We start from the raw sequence: 13,741 nt of genomic DNA on the forward strand, positions 1-13,741 counted from the left end.
AACTCCTGGACCTCCTTCTTACAATCCTCAAAATGCCTACACCCCAAGGCTCTACACAATACACCATTATTATCGCTACAACTACTCTCCCTGGACTTAACTCTCCACCACTGGGTTGCAGCAGGTATGAAACACATTGGAGCCCTCTTCTCAAACCAAGGCCCCTTATCCTTTCAACAAATCTCTGACAAATTCCAATTGAGTAATAAAGACTTCTACATATACTTACGCATACAACACATTCTCTCTAAAGCTCCCTGTCAGGGATCTCCTTGATCCCCGCCGCGATGGTCCCGGCGCAGGCGCAGTGCACCGCCCTGTGCAGGGACACGGGCACTAGGTCCGGGCCGGCCGCGGCATTCGAGTTTGCGCATGCGCAGTAGAAGCCGCGGCCGCCTGCTGGGCACCAATGGCAGCGCAGGGCGGGATATTTAAATCGCCCTGAGCTTTCATTCAGTGCCTTCTGGTCTTTCCTGCATCCTGTGATTCTGCGAACCTGTACCCTGTAAGTTATTGACCCGAATTGTACCTGACCTTGCTATTTTCTCCTGTCCTGACCCTTGCTTTGCCTGACCTCTTTCCTGGATGCCTCCTATTGGATTTGACCTGCTTTTGCTGACCTGGCGTGTGACCCGACCATTCTCTGCCTCCTGCTTTGTACCATACCGTCCTCTCTGTTACCGACCCGGCCCATCTGACCTTGCTCATCCATCCATCCGCCCATCCCTTGCAGTGGGGTCTTCTGACCTCCTCATATCAGACTCTTTCCCGTGGGAGCCCTTGGCGCATACCACTACCACTGACGGACGCACCCAGTAGCCACGACCTGGTCTTGGGGGGCTCCAAGTCCATCCCCACCATCAGGGGCCCCGGTGAACAAGCACCCTGGGACTTAGATTCCGTGCACTGAGGACGCCTATTCAGTGGAGTGCTAGTGGTCCCTAACACTCCCATTGCAACGTCTACCATGAGGAGAGATCTCCTAATGTTCTACAACTCCGCTAAACCCGCACAGAAAGGAATATCCACCATCTATGGTGCTCTCATAAAACCAGATTCCAATTCTAAATCTCCAGCTATAGTATATTGGGAAAAAACTTTACAAATTGAGGTTCCTACCTCCATGTGGTACCAGGCTCTCTGTACACCCTCTGTTTTCTCTAGAAATACCTCCCACTGGGAATCTGCCATGAAAATTTACCACAGATGGTACTTTACACTGAGAAAATGTGCAGCCATCTACCCCAATTCAACCTCGTAATGCTGGAGGAACTGTGGTCTTGAGGGAGCTCTCCTACACATGAGATGGTCATGCCTGCCTGTATGTATCTTCTGGAAAGATGTATCTGAATGTATTCAGGGTTTGACCAAGATCACTACTGACCTTAACCCTGAGCTGACCCTCTTTAGCCTTCGCCTTCAGAAATGGCCATCAGTAATTCACCCTGTGTCAGGGACCATTGCGACGCATGGGTCTACACATGCGTAGGTGTCTGTCAAGACATGCAGGCGGCAGGGCACTAGGACCCAGGCGCACCCGTCGTCTATGACAGTAGTGGGCAGGCACTAGGACCTAGGCTGTACCTGTCAGGTGCAGGGCGGGCTACTTAAACCAGCCCTGCACAGACACTTGTTGCCGAATGGTGTTTGCGTATCATGTTGCCTGTGTTGTGAGTACTCTGATCTGGATTGTCTTGATCTGGACCTTGTTGCTGACTCCTGTCCTGACCCCTTGGCTTGCCTGACTCTGCTCCTGGATGCTCCCTTATAGATCTGATCTTCTGGTATTGAACCTGCGTGTGACCCGACTATCCCTTGCCTACCGTCTTGTACCGCACCGACCCGCTAGTTACCGACACGGCCTGTTTGACTCTGACCTTGCTCATCCATTCATCCATCCCTCAGGGATCCCCGGGCTCCCTCACATCAGACTCTGAACCCACAGGAGCCTCTGGCAGACTCCTCTACCTCTGGTAGAGATACCCGGTAGCTGCGACCTGGTCCCGGAACGCTCCAAGTCCATCCCCACCATCAGGGGCCCTGGTAAACAAGTGTATCGGTACTTAGACTCCGCACTCTGGGGAGGCTCTATCAGCGGACTGATAGAGGTGCTGTCAGGTGGTCCGTTACACCCTGTTCTGACACATATTCTCATTGCAGCACATCTCTCTATAGCAGAAATTTGGTAAAGCCTCAAAACCCCCTCACTACATTCAGTTATAACCAACTTGAACAAAAATTGTCTGATGGAATTTCTGTTTGCAAAAGCTCATCAGTCTCTACCGAAATTTTTCCGTCACTGGCAAATTTGGCTTAATGATACTAGATCACACCAATTACAATTAACCCATTCCCCCTCCTTTATGCATTTTTCATCATGCTTGAGGTCTTCTCTTGGTCAAAGCCCAATAGAGAGTCATTATCTGCTAGTGCCTCATCCTTCGCTTTCTAGCCTAACTTATCTTCCCTTTTCTCTCCCTTATTTCTCTACAGTATGTCTGATTCGACACTGGGATTGGTTTTTCCCCTACACGGGGATGACCCAATCCAATAGTGAATCTACATTGTTCAGGGCAAGAATATTATTAACTATTATATGTGTGCTAATATAGCAAAAGATTTGGAACATGTATAGTCTTCCTGTGTATGGTCCATGGAAGGTAGTGGAGGTCATACCCTCTTACCCTCTCACCACCCACTGTCTATGCTCATGTCCAAAACCAATATACTCTGTTTGATGTAATGTTTGTTACCCATGGTAAATTTTCAATAAACTAAAGTTATTAAAAAAAAAAGAAGAAAAGAAGTCCAGTATGGGATCGACACCTTACCACATAGCTCCTGGAGCTCTCCTTTGGACTTAACTCCCCCATGTTTGAGACAATGAGTCACCAGCAGAGATAAGCCTATCTCATGCATTGGAATCACCCCAGTCTCCAACCCAGGGGGGAACTCTGGATTACCAGCAATAGGAGTGAGAGGACCCGGAGAACTAGGAAAACGAAAAGTCATGAAATCAATCTAACGCTGTGTCAATTAAGGGGTGTGCTAACAAATGCTTTGTAGAAGCAGACTGACAGCCACGGTGAAAATATTAAAGGATCTAAAATGTAAGAACTTTCCAGGGAAACCCTTGGCATGACAATTCCAATCTATAATTCTGGTAAAGTGAGTAGCGTAGTTAATACTTTTTAAAGTCTGGTAACCCCATACCTCCAGAACTCTTGGTGCACGTGATGAGTTGAAATTGAATACGTGTTTTTTTATTGGACCACACAAAGGCTCTTTGAGCCTATGGTAATTTCTTAAAAAAGGTTGATGGAAGCCTAAACAGGAGAGCATTCATGAAATAAAGTATTCGAGGAAGAATATTAATTTTAATGATGGTTGAACTACCAAACATAGAAAAGTTTTTGCGTGATAATTTTCGAGATCTTACTGAATGTTGCGTAGTAAGGGGACAAAGTTTTGTGTGTACACATCATTGAGATTTGGAGTTAGCCAGATGCCCAAATATGTAAGGGCTGTAGAAACCCATCTGAAAGAGCAGTTTCACTTAATGAGGGCTAAGAAGGAGCTTACTGTTAAATTCAAAACCTCTGATTTAGTGTAATTTATTTTCAAATTTGAGAGAAAATGATAATGGTTGAATAAGCTAAGAAGGTCACGTACAGAAATGTGAGGTTGAGATATAAAAAATAACAGGCCATCAGTTTTGAAAATCTCGTATTCAAACAATTTTATTTTTTAACATGGAACAGTATAAAATAATAAGCAAAAGTATGGGTCATTGAAGGTGTACATTAATTGCACAGTAAGAAACCCAATAATACAAAGTCAGGCATCACTAATAAAGAGGACTATCAAATGGCAGTTAAGGCCTAACAAAATGGGGGGGGGGGGGGAAGGATGGGAAGGGGCATACGGCTGCACAGTAGGGGGAGAAGGGGGAAACCCGCAGTATGGTTAAGGAATGGTACCATCAAACAAAAGATGCAGATTACGGATTGAGAAGGGAGTCATCAAAATTGGATGGAAGGAAATGCTCTACCCAGGGATTCCAAATCTTCTTGAACTTAGGGATGGAATCTAGGATAGTGGCTTCTATTTTTGCGTGAATCATTGCCTGAGTGACCCTATTCGAAACTGCAGTCATACTCAACGAGGGAGATTTCCATGATTTAGCGATAACCTGCTTGGCTGCGGTGGTGACTTGTAGAATAAGTTTGAAATGCGCCTTAGCGATGCCAGGTGGTCGCAGGTTAAGAAGCGCGATTAATGGATCGGGATAGAGGGTTACGGCAATGAGTGTAGATAATATTTTAAAAACCTCCACCCAAAATGCACGGACGATGGAGCAATCCCACCAAATATGGAAAAAGTACCCAGGTCTGCGCAGCCCCTGAAACAAACTGAGGGGTAATCAGGGGTATATTTCGCAATTCTAGCTGGGACTAGGTACCAGCGGGTCAAAACTTTGTAATTGGTCTCCAGGGCCACAATATTCTGTGATGACTCCTTGGTATTGGACCAAATAAGGTCCCAATCTGAGGGGTCAATTTGACGTCCTAAATCCACTTCCCGTTTATTTGTATACGAGGGAAACGCTGAGGTAGTTGAAGTTGTGAAGAGGGAATATAAATAGGAGATGAGGCCCCGTCTATGGGGGTCCCTGAGGCAAGCTCGCTCAAAAGGTGACAAAGTAGGTGTTGGGTTATGTGCCGTTGTGTACGGAGCAAAGAAATGCTTCAGCTGCAGATACCTGAATATCTCAGAGGCAGGGAGGTTATGGGATTCACATAGTGAGGCAAAGGATTTGAATTTATTCCTGCATACGAAGTGTCGGGTCTGGGTGAGACCAGCTGTAGATCAGTGAGCAAAGACGTGTGGTGCGGACCAGGCTGGGGGGAAGGCCGGATTGCGAAGGTAGGAAAGGAGGGGATTATGTGGTGATTGTAGGAGATAACGGGACTTCAGTTTATCCCAGAGGGACAAAAAATGCGAGGTAATGGGATTCGCAATCGTGCGGCGATCAACACGTCTCAGCCAAAGAAGGTTTCCTGTACTAAAGGGGTCGCACTCAATGGATTCCAGAATGACCCACTGCGGGGTTTCATTGGTAGCATGATACTTTGGCAATTGTGCTACATGCGCCGCTTGGTAATACTTGCTAATTTCAGGGAGGCCCAGACCACCATGAATTTTTGGTCGGTATAGAGTAGAGCAAGGAACACGGGGGCGGACTTTACCCCAAACATAGGAGGAAATACGGCGCTGCAATACGCGAAGGTAGTGAGAAGGTACTGGGATAGGGAGAACTCTGGAAAGGTAAAGGATTTTGGGGAGGATCGACATCTTCACAACAGCTATCCTGCCCAGCCAAGCCAACGGAAGGGAGGACCATTTGGTCATTAGTGCCGTTAGACGAGCTAGCATAGGAATGTAGTTAGCTGTATAGAGACCTGAAATATGCGGGGTGAATTTTATACCCAAAAAGGGAACAGAGTCTTGCGACCACGAGAATGGCTGGATCAATTTTAGATGGTTAAGTTCATTGGGTGGGAGCGAAATATTAAGTGCAAGTGACTTCTGGGGATTTATTTGGAGGCCCGAGAGCATCCCAAACCTATCAAGTAGCTGAAGAAGAGTAGGTGTGGATGTTAAGGGGGAGGTGAGAAAAAGTAAGACATCATCTGCAAATAAGCACAGTTTATGTGTGGTGCCTCCTATCTCAAGTCCGCGGATATCCGGGTCAGTCCTAATCAATAGGGCCAGCGGTTCTATAGCTAATGCGAAAAGCAGAGGGGATAGGGGACAACCTTGTCTGGTGCCACGCATAATTGGGAAATGAGCAGATCGATGCCCTAAGTATTTGATCCTGGCCGAAGGGCCCTGGTAGAGAGAAAAGATCCAGGTTAAGAAATGCGGGACAAAACCCCATCGGCGCAATATATAGTGTAGGTATGGCCACGAGACAGTGTCGAACGCTTTCCGTATGTCCAAGGACAAGAAGCAAGCAGGAATATTGCGAGTTTTGGCTAAGTGTGCTAAAAGGGATGCACGTCTGACGTTGTCCCCCGCTTGTCGGGTTGGTATGAACCCGACCTGATCATTGTGGATTAGGGATCCAATACATGTATTGAGGCGAGTGGATAGAATTTTAGCTAGGAGTTTAACATCTACGTTAAGAAGGGAGATTGGTCTATAATTGGACCATTGCGTGTCATCTGAGTTCGGCTTGGGTATCATAGAAATGTTGGCTTGCACTGTATCTGAGTTAAAGGTATGGCCTGAAAGTATGGCATTAAACGCATTGGTTATAACAGGCGTGAGAATGGGGGCAAACTTTTTATAATACGTGGCAGAAAAGCCGTCGGGTCCTGGGCGTTTACGGGGCTTTAGGGAATTGATAGCATTTAAGGTTTCAATTACTGAGATAGGTCGCTCCAGTGGTCCTAAGTGAGTCTCAGCCAATTTCGGGAAAGGAAGGGAAGCAAAAAGGGCTTCAGCATGGGAAGAGTCAAAGGGCGTGGAGGCAGAGTAAAGGCGCGAGAGATGCTTGTGGAAGGTGTGCAGAATCCGTTCGGGGTTGCTAGAGAGATTCGCAGTTGAGGTCCGTAACCGTATGGGTCTAACAGTTTGGTCTAGTTTACGAAGAGAGAGAGCAAGGAAAGTGCCAGGTTTATTGGCTTTAGTGTAGAATTTGTGTCGAGATCTGCGGATGGAGAGCTCGGCTTGGTCAGTGAGGAAAAGATCCAGGCCTAGGCGGGAGTGCTCGAGAGCTTCTTTGTTAGCAGGGGTGGGGGAAGTTTGGAAGGCGGCATGGGATTGGTCATAAGCTTGTTCAAGGAGGAGGCGTTTCTGCCTCCTCTCTCTACTCAGGAAGGAGGCTTTGCTGATACAGAGTCCGCGAAGTACCGGTTTGTGTGCTTCCCATAGTAGAAGGGGGGAGATATCAGGGGTTTGATTTAAGGAGAGATAGTCCTTAAGCGCAGCTGCTATCTCTGAGCAATAAACTGGGTCAGCCAGCAGGTTTTCGTTAATGATCCAGGAGGGATCAGGGGGAGCTGGGGCCAAAGAAGCAATGGTAGTGACCACCGCACAGTGATCCGACCAAGGGATCGGTAGGATATCAGAAGCTAAGATGCGGGGGGAAGAACTGGCGGTCAAAAAAATATGATCTATTCTCGAAAAAACCTTATGTGGATGGGAGTAAAAAGTATACTGGCGTTTAGTGGGATTGAATTCCCTCCAGGAATCGACCAATGAGTAATGTTGCAGTATGGATTGGAAGGAGTGGTTGGGGGTGCGCGGAGAAGGTGATTGTGGGGATTTATCTAAGAAGGGGTATATTATATGGTTAGAATCTCCACAGAGTATGAGCGTGCCTCGCTTATGATGATCTATAACCGAGAAGAGGTGGGAAAGTAACGGTAGAGGACCCTGGTTCGGAGCGTAATACGTGGCTATGGTGACCTCATAGTCCACCAACTGCCCAACCAGTATGATATAACGACCCTCAGGATCCTTAATCTCAGTTTGTAACTTAAAAGGAGTTGTACGGTGGAGGGCGACTAAAACCCCTCTACACTTAGTGGCAGCAGAGGCCGCGTAGACCTGTGGGTAACGAGGGCCAAAGAATTTGGGAATAGAGGTAGGAGTGAAGTGTGTTTCCTGAAGACAGACTATATGCGCATTGTGCGACGCAAATGAGCGGAATGCTTTGTTGCGCTTCTGCGGGACGTTAAGACCCTGAACATTCAGGGTGAGAATATTCAAGGAACCCATGGGTAGAGCAAACAATGGGTAAGCGGACAGTGAGGTACCATCACGAGGAATGTTATGTCAATTTGGCGCCGGGAGGGTATGCGGTTACTCGAGCTAAGCTTTAACGTGCAGTCGTATGCGAGAGCAAGGAAGGGGAAGGGGGGAGGGGAGGGTATTCTATGAGAGACACTGAAGGACATAAGAACCCCCCCAAGAAAGAGGGAAGAAAAAAAAAAACAAAAAACAAAAAAAAAAAAACAAAAACAAAAAAGAAAAAAAACAACAAAAAAAACAACGGTCCCCGGGAGCACCCAAAACCTGGTGGCCCGGGGAACAGATGTAGCCCAGGTGGTGTAAAAAAATGGAACACCAAGGGGGCTAGTGGTGAGTGCGCAGAAACGCAGGCGGCTAGGAAGACAGCATGTAGACAAAGGCATATTAAAGTGATCCTGGTAGGAAGAAAGCATCAAAACCAACAAGCAAAAAGCCCACAGAGCCCCGGCGCCGGTGGCCCCGGTCAACCTGGTCCGGCCCCAGAGAGGTCGGAGCCAAACCAACCGAAACGCCGGAACCGAGGGTCCGCCAGGCGAGGTAAAGGTGCAACAGCAGTCCAAACATGGCGTACATCAAACAAAACAATAGACCAATATGATTCCCAACCCGAGCAGCATGTATCCGGTGCTGGTCAGGCTTAGGTAAAAAAAACACAAAACACAAAAAACAACTGAAGCACAACAGACCAGTATAAGGATACAAAGTTGCAACGACGGCAGTCAGGTAGACAGTCAATTGACTAAACCCTGTGGGTGGCGACTGTGTGGGTGGTAACGGACCACCACATAAGGAGCAGGATTAAGGATCAAAGGTAGTCAACGGGATTCAGTCCATTGAATCTTGTGGTGAGGGAGCAGGAGAGGAAAAGCGTCCCCGCTTGTGTGCGTTTAGGTTAGGAATTTGTGACGGCTGGGATTTCTGCTGTGAGCATGACGCCGAACGCCTTCTGGAGGTCTCAATCTGTGCAGCGGGAGGGTGCAGCTGGAGGTTTCGTAGCGCGTTCTGAAGCTCGTCAGTAGTCTTGCATACGTGGTCACGGGCTTGATGGCGGAAGCGTACCGCAAAGGGAAAGCACCATTTATATGGTATACTATGCTGTTGTAGCACTAGCAAGTGCGGTTTCATAGCTCTGCGTTTGGTAATGGTAGTAGGGCAAAGGTCCTGAAACAGCTGGTAATGGTGACCTTGAAACAGGAGGGACTCCGAATTGCAAGCGGCTTGTAGTAGTTGCTCCTTTGCTCGGAAAAAATGAAGTTTAGCTATGATGTCTCGCAGCAGGCCGTCAGTGCGCTTTGGAGCTAGTGCCCTGTGAACCCTATCCATCTCGAGGCGTTCTATTGGGATAGCAGGGGCGAGCTCTTGGAATAGCGCAGTAGCTGCAGATTGGACATCAATAATTGACTCGGGGAGGCCACGAATACACACGTTGGAGCGTCTGGCCCGGTTCTCAAAGTCCTCTAAGCGCGCCTGAAGTATAGCGTTTTCGTCACGCAGCAGGTCTAGCTCATCCCCTTGCGTTTGGAGAGATGCATCAAGGTCGTCCACCCTCTGTTCTAGGTCCGCAGTGCGTCGCCCAAACTCACGGATTTCCCTGGACAGCTGGTTAGTTATGCGGTCTGAGGTCTGTTTCAGGGCCTTATGTAGCATTATTTCAAAGCGAGCTAGAATGTCAGGGGTAGTAAGGTCAGGCGTCAAGGCATGTTTGGGGGTCGCAGTGTCATCATCTGACTCACCCTCTGAAGAGCTTGGGCGGCTTGGCTGCTCCGTTTGCAGGACTGCAGGGTTGGATAAGGCTGGCTGGCTCTTGTGGTGCTCCGATGCGGTGGCCATCTTGGAGGAGGCACGAGCAAGGGCCTCCTTTATCGGCTTATGCGGCGGCGCCGCTTGATGCTTATTTGCCCCCCTGACCATATTGACAGATGGCCGGGGGGTTGCGCTACCGATCGGTGCCGCTCGTGGAGCGGTGCGGGGCCGGATCATGCAGCGGTGAGGCTGTCTTCCCTGCGGCGTGGAGGAGCCTCAGGGAGACATGTCCTGTGCCGTCAGCCGCGCATGCGCACTCCCAGTTTTGAAAATCTCATTGTTGATCTGGAATCCATGTATCTCCTCATTTTGCTGAACCAGCCATATGAAGGGTTCAAGAGTGAGAAAGAACAAAAGAGGAGACAGAGAACAACCCTATCTCATTCTAGTCTTAATAGTTATGGTTTCAGAAAGCGTGCCATTAACCTTAATTTTAGCTGTTGAATTCTGTTATACAGCAGAGATCCAATGCAACATATGAGATTCCAGTCCAAGGTGAACACACGTAGCGAACATAAAGTTCCAAGATACACGATCAAGGGCCTTCTCCGCATTGGTAGAGAGGAGAAGACCCTCAAAGCCCTTGACCATCGCTCTATGGATTAGGTTAAGGACCTTGACAGTATTGTCACGTGCTTCCCTACCTGGCATAAAACCAACCTGTTTCGGTACAATGATATCAGGTAGGTAAGGTCTAAGCCGTTTGGGTAGTATTTTCAAAAGCAGCTTTACTGTATGCTCTTTTTAACTGCGGATGACAAATCTCATCCAACAGCACTGCACACACTTACTTATGTATATTCTGACAGCAAGACCCTGTTGCTGTCATAAAAAACAAATTGGTGCTGCGCCTGAAAAGCATTCCTGCAAATAGATTGCACTAGTTAACAATTAAACTGTAGCAATAAAACCATAATAGTAAAACAGTAAATTGACAACAATAAACAACTATTTTTTTTTTAAGGGTTTTTTTTTACTTTGTATTTTTTTTAACTCTTTTAAACTTGTTTTTTTTTTATTTTAACCAGATGATAGGGTCTTTGAAAATGCGATAGCCAGTTTCCTGACAACCTAACATCTTTCGAGACTCTGTGCATATATGTGCCCTACATTTTGCCATGCTGCACCCTATACTAATAGTACACTAGTGTATGATAGCTACGGAAGCAGTCCATGAGGCAGAGACCAGGTTGGCAAGGAAAGGAGGGACAAAAAAAGCGGGTGTCACAACTAATTCTACGTCTACTACAAACATGACATCTTTTTTGGGGTGCCTTTTTGGGTCGGGATACCAGCAATGGCATCGAGAAAATGTCTCTCATGCAGCCGGCTCACTGTGTTAGGAGTATGGGCCACAGCACCTTCTGGATACAAAAGGGCCATGATGATCTCTTCCTGGAATTTTAGGATGGATCAACTTTGACCAGTTGCTTTGTAAAGCACAAAAGCGTTATATAGAGCCAATTGAAAAAAATAAACAGTTTCCTGAAAAGCCAGACACTGGTACAAAAAAGTGTCTTAGTACGGCTTCATCATCTGGTCGTTGAAGTCCACTCCTCCCATATTAAGGTTATAGGGACTGTCGCAAAAGCGCGTCTCAGAGATAGATGCGGTTTTGGTTTCAACCTCCATCTTGGCGAAGGGACTAACCTTCCTGAAATATATTTTCCTGCATTCTCCCCACTTTCCTCTCTGTTCAGCCACAGCAACATCTGGTTATGGGTCACTGGCAGGCTAGAACAGCAAGGGGCCCAGAGCTACAAAAGCCCCCCAGAGAGACAGAGCCTCTCTGCCCAAGAACCTGTGTAATCTCTCACCTCGTAACAGAGATAAGGCAGCTTTCCCAGGAATTGAAAGAATTGTAACCTCATAAAACCTAGCTCAGCGTAGGTGGCAGGATCAGATAACTTCTAGTAAAATCAGTTTTTCCCCTGTTTCATATCTTGAAATCTGGAAGACTTACATAAAAACCGGGTACCTCATCAGATGGCCAATGTGCCGACGAACATTCTTATGGGTCACTCATCCACCTCAGATCATCAGGGGATCCAAAACATAGAACTTGTACACCATGTAATGTACAATTTCATAATTCATATCTACATGATCCTTAGACTTATCTGCATAATAAAATACTCCCGGAGAGATTGTCGCTTGTGCAGCTGGGAAGTTATAGGCCAGAATATGAATTATGAAAGATGCTGGTTCTAATTTTAGGTTCCGCCTGACAATCCCTCCCTAAACAGAGTATTGGTCATTTATTCAGAGCCACCCCCCTACTGGGGGACTTAAAAAAAAAGGCTAGCAGGCCTCAGTGTGTTAAGTTGAAGACATCTCCTATTTTTCCATCGTAACAGTGGGAGATCAAAGCACCATTCTGTTCTAAAAAACTTGGATCTTCTTACATCAAAGGCTTAAATGGCAGGCAACTTAACCCTTTAACTTTTCCCTGTTATCTCTTTTCTGTGCTGCACTGTTTTCTATGTATATATATATATATATATATATATATATATATATATCTTAGTTACATCTTCTTTGAAAATATTTTTATTGCACCTGTTTGACCCTTTTCATAATAAATCTTTCTTCTGAAAATGTTGAACTGTTCCTATAGCTCTTAATCGCAATTCACAAATCCCTGCCTTTGAAGAGACGCTACTGTTTGTTTTAATCTCTTTATAACTGGCCTTTGGACCGTTTTATACAGACAATTATTTCAATCATTATAGTGTTATAGCTGAACCCTGAGTTTCCTCTTTCTCTGATAAAAAAGGAGGTGGTGGCAGTGTGAAGAAGGGTTAGTTGCGTAATTAACCTGACCCAGTAACAAGCGCATTCAGGCTGCCAGTACATAGACTGTTGTCCATTAGCTGGAAAATAGTTGTGCAGGGTGCAGCTGGGTGTGGCATTGTTACGCACGTCACATCACGGTTTTAGATTGGCCAGTCCTTCGGTCATGAGTTTGGTGAGAAGGTCTGGGGTCTGACGCTGCGATTGTGACGTATTGGTGGTCATGGTCGTGAGATTGTTGCATGTTGAGGGTGGCGATCGTGCGATCCGTGACTTCTCAACAACACTAGCTGTCATGGAAATTTGGATGGTCCTGTCTGCGTGAATGGAAGACAGGACGTAAATATCCCGTTTGTCCTTCCACTTTACTACAAGTAATTCATCATTTCTCAAGCAGGCTTTTTCCCCTTTCTAAGAAGGGTATCTACAAGCCGTTGGGGGAAGCCCTGGCAATTAGATTGCACGGTGCCACAGGTGCCAATTTCAAGATTGTATAAATGGCTAAATAGCGGCAAGCTTGCAAAAAAATTGTCCACATATAAATGGTACCCCATATGGAGAAAGGGTGACACCGTGTCCCCAAGTATCTTATCTTACCACTGCTCCCCAGGTGACTATCTTTTCCCTCATAAATCCAAAAATTACATGTATAGCCTGTATATATTTTATATTTATTTATATATTTTTACCCTATATCTGGCACGCTTGCTGGGGAGAAATTGTTTGAATGGAAGGCAGACACAAGAATTAACGAGGAAGTCATCAATGCATATATTTTGCTGGAGAGTATAGTAATCTGCAAATGTGTGGTTAAAATGATTATGAGGGGCCAAATTTTGTAGAGCCGGTCAAATTCAGGGTCACCCCGAGGACAACAGAGTGTATTGTCGTTGAAATGCATAAATCGCATTATATTCTTATATCTATGACTGGCCATTGCAGAAGAGAACCCGGGCATATGATGAATCGGGTCTGTGGACCAATACAGCCGCAATTCATTGTTTTTAGTAATGCCCATGATGAGGGTTAAGCCCCCTCCAAAAAAAAATTTAATTTGGAATCCGTAATGGGTTTCCATGCAAATGGCCTGGCAAGGTTTGATTATGGGTTGGCGGCGATAAATTATTGTTCATATAAATTACTTTAATCCGCAATCAATGCACACAGATCTTCCATAAAAAAAAAGCAAGGGGATTAGTTAAATTTGCTGTTTCCACCTGAATTCTGGGTTGGGAAGAGAATGGGGAAAGTATGGGTGTCGCAGAATTTGTGGGCTGCCAATCAGGATCTGGAAGGACACAAGCGGCTCTAAGGGTCTGTGTGC

The sequence above is a fragment of the Staurois parvus genome, unplaced genomic scaffold (assembly GCF_062004578.1).
Source record: "Staurois parvus isolate SC_StPar_1 unplaced genomic scaffold, SC_StPar_1.0 ptg000769l, whole genome shotgun sequence".
NCBI lineage: Eukaryota > Metazoa > Chordata > Amphibia > Anura > Ranidae > Staurois > Staurois parvus.